This window comes from Orcinus orca, chromosome 12 (assembly GCF_937001465.1).
Source record: "Orcinus orca chromosome 12, mOrcOrc1.1, whole genome shotgun sequence".
Taxonomy (NCBI): domain Eukaryota; kingdom Metazoa; phylum Chordata; class Mammalia; order Artiodactyla; family Delphinidae; genus Orcinus; species Orcinus orca.
In genome coordinates, this window is record NC_064570.1 from 19217104 (window position 1) to 19235344 (window position 18241).

At 39.1% G+C, this 18241-nt stretch overlaps 2 protein-coding genes across 7 annotated transcripts in view; one reads left to right on the forward strand and one right to left on the reverse strand.

Annotated features, from left to right (window-relative positions):
* Nucleotides 1-18241, reverse strand: part of UTRN (utrophin) — a 1623662-nt gene that overhangs the window by 510706 nt on the left and 1094715 nt on the right. The window lies entirely within an intron of this gene.
* The window catches only part of EPM2A (EPM2A glucan phosphatase, laforin), a 113745-nt gene that overhangs the window by 59096 nt on the left and 36408 nt on the right, over nucleotides 1-18241 (forward strand). The gene's annotated exons all lie outside the window — the stretch shown is intronic.

An 18241-nucleotide genomic window follows, 5' to 3' on the forward strand; every position in this document is an offset into this window, starting at 1 on the left:
TTCACCAAGAACTTTATTGAACAACGTATTCACCCTTTTGTTCCACTACCTTCTGCCATTTTTCAGGCAACTTCATAATTCCATCTTCCCAAAACTTTTTATCTTTTTGAGCAAAGAACTGTTCCAGGTGCCTTTTACAGTCTTCCAGGGAATTGAATTTTTTTCCATTAAGAGAATTTTGTAAAGACCAAACTAAATGGAAATCCAAAGGTGCAATGTCTGGTGAATACGGCGGATGAATCAGAACTTCCCAGCCAAGCTGTAACAGTTTTTGCCTGGTCATCAAAGAAACACGCGGTCTTGCATTATCCTGATGGAAGATTACGCATTTTCTGTTGACTAATTCTGGACACTTTTCGTCAAGAGCCGCTTTCAGTTGGTCTAATTGGGAGCAGTACTTGTTGGAATTAATCGTTTGGTTTTCTGGAAGGAGCTCATAATAGAGGACTCCCTTCCAATCCCACCATATATACAACATCACCTACTTTGGATGAAGACCGGCCTTTAGTGTAGTTGGTGGTGGTTCATTTCGCTTGCCCCACAATCTCTTCCGTTCCACATTCTTGTACAGTATCCACTTTTCATCGCCCGTCACAATTTGTTTTTAAAACGGAATGTTTTCATTATATTTCAGTACAGAATTGCATGAGGAAATATGGTCAAGAAGGTATTTTTGCTTAACTTTAATTTGTGGAACCCAAACATCAAAGCGATTCCCATAACCAAGCTGGTGCAAATGATTTTCAACGCCTGATTTGGATATTTTGAGTATGTTGGCTATCTGCCGCGTGGTATAGCGTTGATTGTTCTCAATTATTGTTTCAATTTGATCGCTATCAACTTCAGCTGGTCTACCCGACCGTGGAACATTGTCCAGTGAGAAATCTCCAGCACGAAACTTCGCAAACCACTTTTGACACATTCAGTCAGTCACAGCACTTTCTCCATACACTGCACAAATCTTTTTGTGCATTTCAGTTGCGTTTTTCCCTTTCTTGAAATAATAAAGCATAATATGCCGAAAATGTTGGTTTTTTCTTCCATCTTCAATATTAAAATGGCTACACAAAAATTCACCAATTTTGATGTATTTTAAAAATTCATGCTGATATGACAGCTGTTACGTAGAATCTAACAAAATTGTTTCGAATGAAGTTAAAGACAACTAAGCACTACTAGGGCCATCTCACGGAAAAAAACGAAGGAACCTTTTGACCCACCCAGTATTTATTAATAGATTTATTTTTATTTGTCTATTTAATTATTATACCAACAATATGTGCCAAAATACAAGTTCAAACACCAAAGAGGATGGTAAATGAAAAGTAAGGTTCAATATACTTTCCTTCATTCCCACTCACCAGAAGTGATTATTTTTAACCATTTTATAGTTAGTTTTTCTGGAGCTTAAATCCAAGTCTTAAATAATATGCATATACTTTATTTGTTAATATGTCAATTTAAAAATAGCTTTTGATTCCCCTCTATGACATGAGAGAAATTTAGCTCACTTATCTTCTCTCCCCACTTCCAATCCCTACCAAGCTCATGAAAAAAATTCTTTTGTTATTTAGCTTCATAAAAATTCTATTTCTTGACTCGTACGTTTTTGACAGTGCCCCTTGATTTCCTACTGTGTAAGATAAGAGATTTACTGCCCCTATATCTTTTTTTTTTTTTAACATCTTTATTGGAGTATAATTGCTTTACAATGGTATGTTAGTTTCAGCTTCACAACAAAATGAATCAGTTATATATATACATATGTTCCCATATCTCTTCCCGCTTGCGTCACCCTCCCTCCCACCCTCCCTATCCCACCCCTCCAGGCGGTCACAAAGCACCGAGCTGATCTCCCTGTGCTATGCGGCTGCTTCCCACTAGCTATCTACCTTACGTTTGGTAGTGTATACATGTCCATGCCTCTTTATCGCTTTGTCACCGTTTACCCTTCCCCCTCCCCATAGCCTCAAGTCCATTCTCTAGTAAGTCTGTGTCTTTATTCCTGTTTCACCCCTAGGTTTTTCATGACTTTTTTTTTTCTTAAATTCCATATATATGTGTTAGCATACGGTATTTGTCTCTCTCTTTCTGACTTACTTCACTCTGTATGACAGACTCTAGCTCTATCGACCTCATTACAAATAGCTCAATTTCGTCTCTTTTTATGGCTGAGTAATATTCCATTGTATATATGTGCCACATCATCTTTATCCATTCATCCGATGATGGACACTTAGGTTGTTTCCATCTCTGGGCTATTGTAAATAGAGCTGCAATGAACATTTTGGTACATGACTCTTTTTGAATTATGGTTTTCTCAGGGTATATGCCCAGTAGTGGGATTGCTGGGTCATATGGTAGTTCTATTTGTAGCTTTTTAAGGAACCTCTATACTGTTCTCCATAGTGGCTGTATCAATTTACATTCCCACCAACAGTGTAAGAGGGTTCCCTTTTCTCCACACCCTCTCCAGCATTTATTGTTTCTAGATTTTTTGATGATGGCCATTCTGACTGGTGTGAGGTGATATCTCATTGTAGTTTTGATTTGCATTTCTCTAATGATTAGTGATGTTGAGCATTCTTTCATGTGTTTGTTGGCACTCTGTATATCTTCTTTGGAGAAATGTCTATTTAGGTCTTCTGCCCATTTTTGGATTGGGTTGTTTGTTTTTCTGTTATTAAGCTGCATGAGCTGCTTATAAATTTTGGAGATTAATCCTTTGTCAGTTGCTTCATTTGCAAATATTTTCTCCCATTCTGAGGGTTGTCTTTTGGTCTTCTTTATGGTTTCCTTTGCTGCACAAAAGCTTTTAAGTTTCATTAGGTCCCATTTGTTTACTTTTGTTTTTATTTCCATTTCTCTAGGAGGTGGGTCAAAAAGGACCTTGCTGTGATTTATGTCATAGAGTGTTCTGCCTATGTTTTCCTCTAAGAGTTTGATAGTTTCTGGCCTTACATTTAGGTCTTTAATCCATTTTGAGCTTATTTTTGTGTATGGTGTTAGGAAGTGATCTAATCTCATACTTTTACATGTACCTGTCCAGTTTTCCCAGCACCACTTATTGAATAGGCTGTCCTTTCTCCACTGTACATTTCTGCCTCCTTTGTCAAAGATAAGGTGACCATATGTGCGTGGGTTTATCTCTGGGCTTTCTATCCTGTTCCATTGATCTATCTTTCTGTTTTTGTGCCAGTACCATACCGTCTTGATAACTGTAGCTTTGTAGTATAGTCTGAAGTCAGGGAGCCTGATTCCTCCAGTTCCTTCTTTCGTTCTCAAGATTGCTTTGGCTATTCGGGGTCTTTTGTGTTTCCATACAAATTGCAAAATTTTTTGTTCTAGTTCTGTGAAAAATGCCAGTGGTAGTTTGATAGGGATTGCATTGAATCTATAGATTGCTTTGGGTAGTAGAGTCATTTTCACAATGTTGATTCTTCCAATCCAAGAACATGGTATATCTCTCCATCTATTTGTATCATCTTTAATTTCTTTCATCAGTGTCTTATAATTTTCTGCATACAGATCTTTTGTCTCCTTAGGTAGGTTTATTCCTAGATATTTTATTCTTTTTGTTGCAATGGTAAATGGGAGTGTTGTCTTGATTTCACTTTCAGATTTTTCATCATTAGTATATAGGAATGCCAGAGATTTCTGTGCATTAATTTTGTATCCTGCCACTTTACCAAATTCATTGATTAGCTCTAGTAGTTTTCTGGTAGCATCTTTAGGGTTCTCTATGTATAGGATCATGTCATCTGCAAACAGTGACAGCTTTACTTCTTCTTTTCCGATTTGGATTCCTTTTATTTCCTTTTCTTCTCTGATTGCTGTGGCTAAAACTTCCAAAACTCTGTTGAATAAGAGTGGTGAGAGTGGGCAACCTTGTCTTGTTCCTGATCTTAGTGGAAATGCTTTCAGTCTTTGACCATTGAGGATGATGTTGGCTATGGGTTTGTCATATATGGCCTTTATTATGTTGAGGAAAGTTCCCTCTATGCCTACTTTCTGCAGGGTTTTTATCATAAATGGGTGTTGAATTTTGTCAAAAGCTTTCTCTGCATCTATTGAGATGATCATATGGTTTTTCTCCTTCAGTTTGTTAATATGGTTTATCACATTGATAGATTTGCGTATATTGAAGAATCCTTGCATTCCTGGAATAAACCCCACTTGATCATGGTGTATGATCCTTTTAATGTGCTGTTGGATTCTGTTTGCTAGTATTTTGTTGAGGATTTTTGCATCTATGTTCATCAGTGATATTGGCCTGTAGTTTTCTTTCTTTGTGACATCCTTGTCTGGTTTTGGTATCAAGGTGATGGTGGCCTCGTAGAAGGAATTTGGGAGTGTTCCTCCCTCTGCTATATTTTGGAAGAGTTTGAGAAGGATAGGTGTTAGCTCTTCTCTAAATGTTTGATAGAATTCGCCTGTGAAGCCATCTGGTCCTGGGCTTTTGTTTGTTGGAAGATTTTTAATCACAGTTTCAATTTCAGTGCTTGTGATTGGTCTGTTCATATTTTCTATTTCTTCCTGATTCAGTCTTGGCAGGTTGTGCATTTCTAAGAATTTGTCCATTTCTTCCAGATTGTCCATTTTATTGGCATAGAGTTGCTTGTAGTAATCTCTCATGATCTCTTTTATTTCTGCAGTGTCAGTTGTTACCTCTCCTTTTTCATTTCTAATTCTATTGATTTGAGTCTTCTCCCTTTTTTTCTTGATGAGTCTGGCTAGTGGTTTATCTATTTTGTTTATCTTCTCAAAGAACCAGCTTTTAGTTTTATTGATCTTTGCTATTGTTTCCTTCATTTCTTTTTCATTTATTTCTGATCTGATTTTTATGATTTCTTTCCTTCTGCTAGCTTTGGGGTTTTTTTGTTCTTCTTTCTCTAATTGCTTGACGTGCAAGGTTAGGTTGTTTATTCGAGATGTTTCCTGCTTCTTAAGGTGGGCTTCTATTGCTATAAACTTCCCCCTTAGAACTGCTTTTGCTGCATCCCACAGGTTTTGGGTCGTTGTGTCTCCATTGTCATTTGTTTCTAGGTATTTTTTGATTTCCTCTTTGATTTCTTCAGTGATCACTTCATTATTAAGTAGTGTATTGTTTAGCCTCCATGTGTTTGTATTTTTTACAGATCTTTTCCTGTAATTGATATCTAGTCTCATGGCGTTGTGGTCAGAAAAGATACTTGATACAATTTCAATTTTCTTAAATTTACCAAGGCTTGATTTGTGACCCAAGATATGATCTATCCTGGAGAATGTTCCATGAGCACTTGAGAAAAATGTGTATTCTGTTGTTTTTGGATGGAATGTCCTATAAATATCAATTAACTCCATCTCGTTTAATGTATCATTTAAAGCTTGTGTTTCCTTATTTATTTTCATTTTGGATGATCTGTCCATTGGTGAAAGTGGGGTGTTAAAGTCCCCTACTATGAATGTGTTACTGTCGATTTCCCCTTTTATGGTTGTCAGTATTTGCCTTATGTATTGAGGTGCACCTATGTTGGGTGCATAAATATTTACAATTGTTATATCTTCCTCTTGGATCGATCCCTTGATCATTATGTAGTGTCCTTCTTTGTCTCTTCTAATAGTCTTTGGTTTAAAGTCTATTTTGTCTGATATGAGAATTGCTACTCCAGCTTTCTTTTGGTTTCCATTTGCATGAAATACCTTTTTCCATCCCCTTACTTTCAGTCTGTATGTGTCTCTAGGTCTGAAGTGGGTCTCTTGTAGACAGCAAATATATGGGTCTTGTTTTTGTATCCATTCAGCCAATCTGTGTCTTTTGGTGGGAGCATTTAGTCCATTTACATTTAAGGTAATTATCGATATGTGTGTACCTATTCCCATTTTCTTAATTGTTTTGGGTTCGTTATTGTAGGTCCTTTCCTTCTTTTGTGTTTCTTGCCTAGAGAAGTTCCTTTAGCAGTTGTTGTAAAGCTGGTTTGGTGGTGCTAAACTCTCTCAGCTTTTGCTTGTCTGTAAAGGTTTTAATTTCTCCATCAAATCTGAATGAGATCCTTGCTGGGTAGAGTAATCTTGGTTGCAGGTTTTTCTCCTTCAACACTTTCAATATGTCCTGCCACTCCCTTCTGGCTTGCAGAGTTTCTGCTGAAAGATCAGCTGTTAACCTTATGGGGATTCCTTTGTGTGTTATTTGTTGTTTTTCCCTTGCTGCTTTTAATATGTTTTCTTTGTATTTAATTTTTGACAGTTTGATTAATATGTGTCTTGGCGTATTTCTCCTTGGATTTATCCTGTATGGGACTCTCTGTGCTTCCTGGACTTGATTAACTAGTTCCTTTCCCATATTAGGGAAGTTTTCAACTATAATCTCTTCAAATATTTTCTCAGTCCCTTTCTTTTTCTCTTCTTCTTCTGGAACCCCTATAATTCGAATGTTGGTGCGTTTAATGTTGTCCCAGAGGTCTCTGAGACTGTCCTCAGTTCTTTTCATTCTTTTTTCTTTATTCTGCTCTGCAGTAGTTATTTCCACTATTTTATCTTTCAGGTCACTTATCCGTTCTTCTGCCTCAGTTATTCTGCTATTGATCCCATCTAGAGTACTTTTAATTTCATTTATTGTGTTGTTCATCGTTGCTTGTTTCATCTTTAGTTCTTCTAGGTCCTTGTTAACTGATTCTTGCAATTTGTCCATTCTATTGTCCATTCTATCTCCAAGATTTCGGATCAACCTTACTATCATTATTCTGAATTCTTTTTCAGGTAGACTGCCTATTTCCTCTTCATTTGTTAGGTCTGGTGGGTTTTTATCTTGCTCCTTCATCTGCTGTGTGTTTTTCTGTCTTTTCATTTTGCTTATCTTACTGTGTTTGGGGTCTCCTTTTTTGCAGGCTGAAGGTTCGTAGTTCCTGTTGTTTTTTGTGTCTGTCTCCAGTGGCTAAGGTTGGTTCAGTGGGTTGTGTCGGCTTCCTGGTGGAGGGTACTAGTGCCTGTGTTCTGGTGGATGAGGCTGGATCTTGTCTTTCTGGTGGGCAGGTCCACGTCTGGTGGTGTGTTTTGGGGTGTCTGTAGACTTATTATGATTTTGGGCAGCCTCTCTGCTAATGGGTGGGGTTGTGTTCCTGTCTTGCTAGTTGTTTGGCATAGGATGTCCAGCACTGTAGCTTGCTGGTCGTTGAGTGAAGCTGGGTGCTGGCGTTGAGATGGAGATCTCTCGGAGATTTTTGCTGTTTGATATTATGTGCAGCTGGGAGGCCTCTTGTGGACCAGTGTCCTGAAGTTGGCTCTCCCACCTCAGAGGCACAGCACTGACTCCTGGCTGCAGCACCAAGAGCCTTTCATCCACAGGGCTCCTTAATTTGGGATGATTCGTTGTCTATTCAGGTATTCCACAGATGCAGGGTATATCAAGTTGATTGTGGAGCTTTAATCCGCTGCTTCTGAGGCTGCTGGGAGAGATTTCCCTTTCTCTTCTTTGTTCTCACAGTTCCCAGGGGCTCAGCTTTGGATTTGGCCCCGCCTGTGCGTGTAGATCGCCGGAGGGCGTCTGTTCTTTGCTCAGACAGGACGGGGTTAAAGGAGCCGCTGATTCGGAGGCTCTGGCTCACCCAGGCCGGGGGGTAGGGAGGGGCACGGAGTGCGGGGCGGGCCTGCAGCGGCAGAGGCCGGCGAGACGTTGCAGCCTGAGGCGCGCCGTGCGTTCTCCCGGGGGAGCCGTCCCTGGATCCCGGGACCCTGGCAGTGGCGGGCTGCACAGGCTCCCCGGAAGGGCGTGTGGCTAGTGACCTGTGTTCGCACACAGGCCTCCTGGCGGCGGCAGCAGCGGCCTTAGCGTCCCATGTCCGTCTCTGGGCTCCGCACTCTTAGCCGCGGCTCGCGCCCGTCCCTGGAGCTCTCTCAAGCAGCGTTCTTAATCCCCTCTCCTCGTGCACCAGGAAACAAAGAGGGACGTAAAAGTCTCTTGCCTCTTCGGCAGGTCCAAACCCCTCCCCGGACTCTCTCCCGGCCAGCCGCGGCGCACCAACTCCCTGCAGGCTGTGTTTACGCCGCCAACCTCAGTCCTCTCCCGGCGCTCCGACAAAAGCCGGAGCCTCAGCTCCCAGTCCCGCCCGCCCCAGCGGGCGAGCAGACAAGCCTCTCGGGTGGTGAGTGCCGGTCGGCCCGATCCTCTGCGCTGGAATCTGTCCGCTTTGCCCTCCGCACCCCTGTTGCTGTGCTCTCCTCCGCGGCTCCCAAGCTCCCTGAATCCGCCTCCCGAAGTCTCCACCCGCGAAGGGGCTTCCTAGTGTGTGGACACTTTTCCTCCTTCACAACTCTCTCCCGCTGGTGCAGGACCCGTCCCTATCCTTTTGTCTCTGTTTAGTTTTTTCTTTTGCCCTAACCAGGTACGTGGGGGGTTCCTTGCCTTTTGGGAGGTCTGAGGTCTTCTGCCAGCGTTCAGTAGGTGCTCCGTAGGAGTTGTTCCACGCGTAGATGTATTTCTGGTGTATCTGTGGAGAGGAAGGTGATCTCCGCGTCTTACTCTTCCGCCATCTTCCCAGAAGTCTCTGCCCCTATATCTTCCTCCACATCTACTTCCACCCATTAACTCCTGTTTTTCATTACTTTTACATTTCCAAGGGTTATAGAACTTAGATTTAATTTAGCAAATATAAGTGAGTCTTTCATACTCAAGGTGTACGTGTGCATGTTTGATGAATCTAGTAGATCTACAAGCTTTATTAGGAAGAGAAGTCTGCCACTCGCCCTGCCTCCGCACCTCCTCTCATTTGGTCTGTCCACAGGCAACTGCTTTCACATCTTTAAGCTGATTATTTGCTAATTACTTTCAGTTAAATGATAAATAATATGATTATATTACTGCTTCTTGATTTTAGTTTTTGGTATTATTTATTGATTTCACACCTGAAAAATGAAAATGTAGCTCTTTTTTCTTCCCCTTGCCCCACAAACTTCAGTGACATCCTTCTGTTGTTCAATCCTCCCAACATAGTTATGCCATCATTCTGATGAGATTGGTATGCCCCATGTTTATTTGTATGCCTGTGTAAATTCCGTTTAACACCCCCTAACTGTTCACACATGTCTAAGTCTTCTTTGAAGAATGTATAGCTTTCTGGTTTGCTGCTGAGTAGTTGAAGCCTTTATGGCTCCTAACCCTTTATGTTTGAGCTGAGTTTCCCTCCCCCCACTCTGGAGAAGCTGTCAGAATCTTCATTTTCAATATTATGAAATTTCATAATGGAATGTCTTGATGTGGTTACTTTTTATGCATTTTGCTAACCTCTCAGTGAGTAGATTTTTTAATTCTGTAAATTTTGCAAATTCTGCAATTTCAAATGTTTAAAGGTAAAGTACTCGAATTATTTCTTTGATGATTTATTTCCCTTTCTGGACCTCCTATTATTTAGATATTGGAAACTTGGTCTGAGTATTTTATATGTTGCATATCTTTGGGTTTTTTTTTTTTCTCTCCTTTCTAACAGATTTTCTCAACTTACTTAATCATCCATCAGTACTATTTAGTTTTTTTTCCCCCAATTAATTAATTTATTTATATTTGGCTGTGTTGGGTCTTCGTTGCTGTGCAAGGGCTTTCTCCAGTTGCGGTGAGCGGGGGCCACTCTTGATCGCGGTGCGCGGGCCTCTCACTGTCGTGGCCTCTTCCGTTGCGGAGCACAGGCTCCAGACGCGCAGGCTCAGTAGTTGTGGCTCACGGGCTTAGTTGCTCCGCGGCATGTGGGATCTTCCCAGACCAGGGCACGAACCCGTGTCCCTTGCATTGGCAGGCAGATTCTTAACTACTGCACCACCAGGGAAGCCCTACTATTTAGTTTTTTATTGTTGCTATCATTTTTGTTTTCTGGGAACTCTTCATTTAATTATCTGAATGTCTTCCAGTCCAGAGACTTGTTTAACCTTCCCCAGAGAATAAACCTCCAGTCTTTTGTCAGGACTGGGGAGGGAAAGTGTCCCAGCTGAGGAGAGTGGGAAGATGAATCTAAGGGTCTGGCTGCGTTCTAAACAGACTTGCCAGTTTTCCTTATTCTTTTCACCCACATCCAGAAGTACCTGGAAATCCCAGTTTCTGAGCCTGTTGGGGATTCTGTAGTGTAATTCCAGACAGTTCTCAGCTTTCTCCACTGTTGGCCTTAGGACTTAGTTTTTCTCAGTCTGTTAAATTTTTCAGTAATCAACCAATTGCTTTACAGTTTCCACAATTTTTTTTTGTTATCTTTGCTCCTGTTCTCTCTTTCTTGGGTTTTTATGTATTTAATTTTCTACAAAATCTCTTTATGCTTGTTTTAAAGGGATTTGGTGAAAGTTAGATGTGTGAAATCAAATTTTCTGCAATGAAATTAAAGTGAAATAAAGTATTAAAAGTGTCTAACATAAAACTTCGTAAAGCGTAGCTCAATAAATAGTAAATACATTCTTTATTTCTAACATTATTTTGTATTCTGTTACTCTGACCCAGATAAGATTCTACCATGTTAGAATGAGATTTTAAAAATCAATGTGTACTTCCATATTCAGCCTATACTTGGTATCAAACTACATCTTCCTCTTCAATAGATTTTTTTATGCAAAAGAATGAATGTTTGCATTAAAGACACAGATAACTAATTTAATTAGACTTTAGTGGAAAGGGACTGTATCTTCTGTATCTTGAAAAGGCTTATTGCCAATTAAACACATTTCAAGAGCCATAAATTAGATTTTATGAAAGGCACACTTATATTCTTATTAAAATATTACAGTTTAGAAAATGTATTATAAAAGCTCGTTTATTGTTCGCAGCCTCTTTGGCTTATAAAGAAAAGATATACAGTCATTTTCAAACCTCAAAATTATTTTATACACTGTAGAACAATACTTTCACACATTTTTGATACTGTTTTGTCTAGCACATTTTCCAAATGAATAGGATTAATTACTTTCGAGAAAGAGTGAGGAACTTGGTGCCAGCCCAGCTCTCTCATTTACTACAGGGCAACCTTGGGACAATCCTGTAACAGTTCTGAATTTCAGTTTCCTGATTTGCAAAGTGAGTTGGCTAAACTAGATGAATACTGAAGTCAGTTCTGGAAATAATCAAGGATTAAAGTTAATTTAAAAAGCTAAGCCTTACTCAACATTTTGCCAATATATTATATTGACTTAACAGTGACTATACTCCGTATCAGCTTCTTTGGTTTCAGGTTCAGCCGTCAAATGCCTGCAATCCAGTGCTGCCTCTAGGTGGCACTTTTCTTCATTTTTGTAGCCCAGGACATACATTCAGTCCAACACTACAGAAATATTTGGAAATATACATACGTTATAGTCATTTTACAATTAATCCCTAATAAGTATGTAAATACTTATTATAAAATGATATTTTACATTGCTTATATTCATAATCAAATTTTGACAGAGATCTCTTTTGGACTAAATACAGAAAAATCACAAAATTCTGTGTGCAGCAGGACCTAATTACATTGTCCTGCTTCTGTAGTTCACAATCAAGAAATTACTGGCCAAAGGACGAATCTAATTTCAGTTGTTATTTGCATCTGATTGAATGATTTGAGATTTTTCTAAACAGTAAAACCAAGATTATAATTTTTCATCCTACTAGGAAAGGAAAACAGCATAATCTTCCTTCTTACTGAGTTCTTCTGATCGGGCAATGATTTTTATTGAGTATTAACTGAGTGTGTGAGACTTCCTTGAAGAGTTCCTTTTCCCTAAATAAATAATGCTGTTCATATTTTATGAGGTCAACTTAATTGATGGATGTCCCCTTTTTCATATGATTAAAATACATTTTTTTTTTTGCGGTACGCGGGCCTCTCACTGTTGCGGCCTCTCCCATTGCGGAGCACAGGCTCCGGACGCGCAGGCTCAGCGGCCATGGCTCACGGGCCCAGCCGCTCCGCGGCATGTGGGATCTTCCCGGACTGGGGCACGAACCCGTGTCCCCTGCATCGGCAGGCGTACTCTCAACCACTGCGCCACCAGGGAAGCCCTAAAATACATATTTTTATCTAAAACATTTAAATATATTAAAATAGATTATATATTTTATATTATGTATAGTTACATTGGGATGATTTATTTTCAGTATCATATAAAAAATTAGTGACAGATATTAGCATCCTAATGGTAATATGAACTAATTGTAAACATACCCCTTAATTCTTGTTTCTTAGAAGTTATTTAAAACATATTTGCTAAAGTTTATGGAGAAGTCAGTTTTTGCTGATAGTGCTGTTGTGGGTTCAGTATGATTATAAAGGAAGCAGCTGGATTCTTTGCTGCCTTTATATTATCAACAGCATTGTTATTTAAATTATGATTGAAATGTCTCTTTCAGGCCAATGAGAGAGAAGCTTGATTAAAGGAGAGAACTTGGTTGTCAGATCTCAGATTGTGTCTATAGGAATGGTAGTAAGAAAAAGGGAATATTCTATCATATAAGTTAAGCAATTTGGATTCCTAAGTCATTATGTGGGGAAAACTTGGCAATTTTACTATAAAAATATGAATTTTTACTACAAAAGAGAGCAGAGAAACAAGGAAATTTAGGATAGGGGAAGGTAATTTATAAGGAGGGTGCTGTTAAAGAATGTTTGGATGTTAATGACAATGATGTCATAGAGTGGAGAAAAATTAATGATTAAGAGGAGAAAGGGGAGAGTCATGGGGCAAAATCTTTTTGTAAACAAGAGTGATCTGAATGCAGGAGAACCATCCATGGTCCTTGAGGAAGCAGAGAACTGGCATGGGTGCAGGTATGTCAGTGAACTAGTGAGGGCATGTGGAAGTTCAGTTTCTGATTTCTTCTCTCATTTTTTTTTTTAACCATCTTTATTGGAGTATAATTGCTCTACAATGGTGTGTTAGTTTCTGCTTTATAACAAAGTGAATCAGCCATACATATACATATATCCCCATATCTCCTCCCTCTTGCATCTCCCTCCCACCCTCCCTATCCCACCCCTCTAGGTGGTCACAAAACACCAAGCTGATCTCCCTGTGCTACTTGGCTGCTTCCCACTAGCCATCTATTTTACATTTGGTAGTGTATATATGTCCATACCACTCTCCCTTCGTCCCAGCTTACCCTTCCCCCTCCCCGTGTCCTCAAGTCCATTCTCTATGTTTGCATCTTTCTGATTTCTTCTCTTTTCTCCATGAAATAGGAAGCAAGGTCATCAGATGAGAGTGAGAAGAGAGAAGAATTTTAGGTTTGAATGAGATATATAGACTGGGTAGCTAATGGAATGTGAATGTACTGACTCATGAATTTTTATTTTTACAAGACTCTCCCAATTCCAATATTACAGCGACTATGACAAACAAAGAAGTTATTCGCTCATTTTAAATGAGTACAGAAGACAGACAGAATATTTTTGACAGTTTTCTGTGTGACTCTAGCCAGATCAGAAAGGAGTCTAAGTAATATGCTAAAATGGAGGCTTTGTAGATTGGGAATTATATGACATATTTTTCAGAGCTAGAATTAACTTTATTATGCTGGCCATTATGGAAGGTCCACTTCTGGAAGAACAATGGATCTATTTATATTGGAGTCAGTGAACACATTGGGGAATGCTCCTTTCTTATTTTCAAGGGGTTGGTATATTTCTATCACTTTGCCAATCCCTGTGATCATTTAAATTGACTGAAAATGATTAGTTTCTTAGAACATAGTCTCATCTTTGGTTGAACAGAATGCAAAGATTATGAAACCCGTGGAGGAGGAGTCAGTGAAGAAAGAGTAGTGAAAATGCATATGTTACATACTAAATAAGATAATCAGTTTTCCTGTTGACTATTTCTACATCGTAAAGGTCCTATAATGACTTGTACATTCACGGACATTTTATGAAAAGCAAGATCTTTATTTTCATGCTTTGATACATTGTGAATTGCCTTTCTCAACCTTCTTTCTCAAAGTTAATTTTTTTCTTTGAATGTCTTGTAGACTTATCGTTCTTGATAAATGAATCAATAATTTAATTGATTAGCATATGTAAATGCTAAGTGTTTCACCATGTAGTTGATAAATACTCTGAAAAAAAGTACTGGGTGTAGCAACACACACACACACACACACACACACACACACACACTGGTAACACCTACTTTGCAGGCTCTCCATTTTATAAGGAAAGGATTGTTTTCTACCCGCAGCCACATGATGTGTTTGACAGAGTGCTGGGTGGGGCACAACTCTCAGATTCAGGCTAATGAAAGCAGGGGGTAGATTTTAGGTGTTGTCTGAGGATTCTGTTGGGCAAGTAAAACCTTAATCATGCTTTATAACCCTGAGCTACTTCTGACTATGAGAGAAAAGGCATCCTACACAGTATCCCCTCCTGTTGTAGAGAAGCAAAATGGGAATCAACTCTACAAGGTCCTGCTCTGAGGTCACGACAGCTGACCCCATTCTCAGACTCTCCTCCACGTGCCTCTGTTTCCTCCTCCTGAAATGGGGGCTCTGTTTTCTTCTACCATCACGTTCTGCCATCAACTTCTGATCCAAATATACATCTGAACACAAATAAATGACCAAAAATTCCTGCTTATTTTCACGAATCAACGTTTAAAGTTTAGATAGTCTGTATAAGTCAAAATAAATTGAATTAATTATAAGAAGTACCTAAAAACGTTTTCTCTCCCCAAAACATTTTCTCTCCCCCAGCACCTTTATGCCATTTTTTGGAAATTGCTGTTTATTCAGGCATCAACTTACCTCATTATCCTTCCTCACCGTATAATCTTAAGTTGTAGTATTAATTGCTTGTCTCATTTTCCCTTTTCCTAGATTGCAGATCCTGTCCCAACACCCCTTTCTTCCAAAAGATTCATTTGTTTGGGTTGTTTTGTTTTACTCCAGCAATTATTATTAATCTTCTTAATTTAATCACTGGCATTTCCATTGCTACGCCCTCTCCTCAGACATGTTTACCCCCCTGCCCCATTATGAATAGGCTTATTAATGGTAGAGGAAGACATTTTATGAGAGGATCTTCCAGTATAAACTACATCACATTGTTTTTCTGCTGCTACTCCAGCTTAGTTATCGTTGGTGTGACTCCTCATGCTAAGTTCTATGGAAACGATATATAAAATCCCAAAGCTCAAAGAGACATTTTTGCATTAAACAGGAAGTCACCAGAGAATTTACGTAAATCGTGACCTCCCCAAGGATCTAAGAGTTTGTTTCCAGACTTTTATTTTTCAGTCTAGTTTTAGGAGGGAAGAGAAACAAACCTAAAGCCAAAATTAATGATTAATCAGGAATGAAAATTAAGCATCTCAAAAATGATAGAGAGAAGCATGATCAATTTGTTACAAAATAATAGGTTTATACAACTTTTTAAGGACCCATTTTGTTGTGCAAAGTGAAATATATCTATATCTATACAGCTACTTGTATGTTTGTAGTTGCTGCTTCATCATATCCTAGAAAAATTAGAAAGAAAAAAGGAGGGAGATGGAGAAGAAAGTGGGAAGAATGAAGGAACATAGCCTTGGCCACTTGTCACTTAGCTATTCTATGATAACAGGGGGAACCATGGATTATTTTCTTAGTCCCATTTCCTTCCTTCACCCTGTCCCTTTAAAGTTCACCTTGATTAATCTGTTGTTTCTGACGTTACCAGAGGTTTGAAAATAGGGCCTCTTCTGTGTCTCATTGCTTTTAGCCACGACAGTGAGTTTTTATTACTTCAGATCTTTAAAAACAAAAAAAACAAAGCTCAGGGATGCAGTGAAAGTGAAAGAACCATTCTGAGAGGGGTCAGCAATGCATTGATCAAGGATCTGCAGTCATCACCATAGCTATTTACAGTTGCTGGGGTTTTGAGAGCTGTCCTTTAATTCAGGATATTCAAATAATATATTGTTAATTAAGTCAAGATGGAGTAAAAAGGATGATAAAAATGGTATCACAGAAGTGGAAAATACATGTAAGTAATCGATTATAGAAATAGATTTGAACATCAGAACACCAACTTTCAGAATGCCCTTTTCATGAGACTAACATTCTCTACTTTAAAAAAACCCAGCAACCTCAAAAGCTGAATTTAGAAGTACCATTTTGATTGTATACCATGTGCCCAGTACTGTGTTAGGTACTGTTAAAAATTTTCAACTTAAATAATAATGAAATGATGTGGTATTTGTTTATATCACAAAAGTGTTCTTCCCTTTGTGAAAGGATTCTCTTGCTTTAGATAGTAGACAGTATCAGGATAGAGCTAATGGGAAAGGATCACTCCTTGGCCTGAACTAATAATAGGAATGTTTTTGTTTTGGCCTCTGCCACTATGACTAAGAAAAATTAATTACAGGGAAACAACCCCAAAACTGTGAATAGTAATTAACCAGCTAACTCACATTTCAAAGTTGAGTGATGAGAAGTTTAGACTCTGAAATTCATGGCCCTGGTGAGCTGCAGATTGCAGGAGGGCAGTTATAAATTTTTTGGTACAAATGCACCTTTGTCTATTAGGTTTTGCCCTTATTCTTTGCCACCTTTCCTATTTCTCTACCGTTTTCTGTATTTCCAGTCTACTCCTCTCCTACCCCCACTTCCCTTTTATTCCCCACTGTCTCTTACACTGTACCTGTTTCCCTGTTGGTCCTTTACCCTCTGTCTTTTCCTGTCCCCTTTTTTCTTATCTTAACGTCCTTGTTCCATTCCTTCATTTTTGTCTTGATACTTTATTAACTGACCAAAATATGGAATTGAAGTCCATGTCTAAACAAATATTTAAAACATTTAGTATTTTCTGTTCTTAATGTGGTAATCAGCTGACTTTGGTCTGTCTCCATTCATTTATTCAACTATTTATCGAGTGCCTACTTTTCGCCAGATGCCAGATACTGGGGGTACAAAGTTAAACACGACCTAGTGTCTCTCCTTCAGAAGCTAATAGTCCCACAGTACAGACAAAACAAATATGTATTACTGTGAAAACCTTAATCCAATTAATTTAGTTCTTTTCTGAGATTTTTCACCCTATTTTCTTTAAGTGGCTTTGAGTGAATCAAGGTCTTGAATTTCTGCTGAAATCTCTCTACGTGTAAAATGTGACTTTGCTTACAAAACTTAGTTAACATTTAATTCTCAGGAACAGACTTTTTTAATAAAGGGAGAGACCATGATGCTTAACATTTTATGAAGTAAGGAAATTAATAAAAGTGTTATTTACCTCACATTCTTATTTTCTCACCCTAATAAAATCTTTTAAATAATTATTCTGTTGAAGTACAGAAAAAGCCTTCCGGGTAAAGTACAGCACTGTCTTAAAATTAGGCTTTAGATTTTTATCACTATTCAAAATAAATTTTCATAGAGGCTTGGGTCCAGGACCTTTTCTGTGCACAACTCCAGAATATATGATTCATATAGTAGTTTACGTGAATCCCCTCTCCACCCACCCTGCTACCACTCACTCTGTGCAGTGCAAAGCCTGCCTTGCTACGTGTGGTGGTCCTGGTTGGGTAATAATTTTAGACAGTACACACAAATCTATGTGGTGGACATTATAATTTTTTGGATTGACATATACTTAAAAACTTTATAGTATGTTTTGGACCCAGATGTAATAACTTCTAAGAAATTACCTGTGTTAAACTATTTAGTTTGCAAGTCAATTGACTGATATTCCATCACATTTCCTAAGGGACTCTGAGTGAGTTAAGGCCTATTGTTGCCAAATCAAACTTGGGTCCACTTGCCCACACGCAGTAAAGCCAACCTACTGATAGCGGGTTGTGGTGAAAGAAAGTACAGCATTTACTGCAGGGTGTCCTATAAGGAGTCCGGGATAGCTAATACTCAAAAAGCCCAAACTACCAGATGGGTTTTAGCAAAGCATTTTTAAAGGCCAGGCAAGGGAAGGAAGTCCCAGGGTATGATCAGCTCCCGCACAATCCTCTGATTGGTCGATGGTGAGGTAAAGTAAAAGGCCAGATAAGTCGTTGCAAATATTTCCTGGTTCCCGCCATACTGCAGAGGGGATGTGTTAATTTCTTCCACTTGGTGGGGCTTTAGCATCTGTAAAACTACCCGGGAAATGTGCATCCGATACTGTTATCTCCGTACTTCAGAGAGAAGCTAAAGCAGAGGGTGGGAGTGGGGGTGGCCTGTCCCGGGAAGGCCCATAACGTCCTGGTTGGTTACACTTCATGTTATATAATCTTCGCGTATGTCCAGTTTCACAGTGATGGGGTTTAGTATACGCTTCTCCAAATATGGCACCTT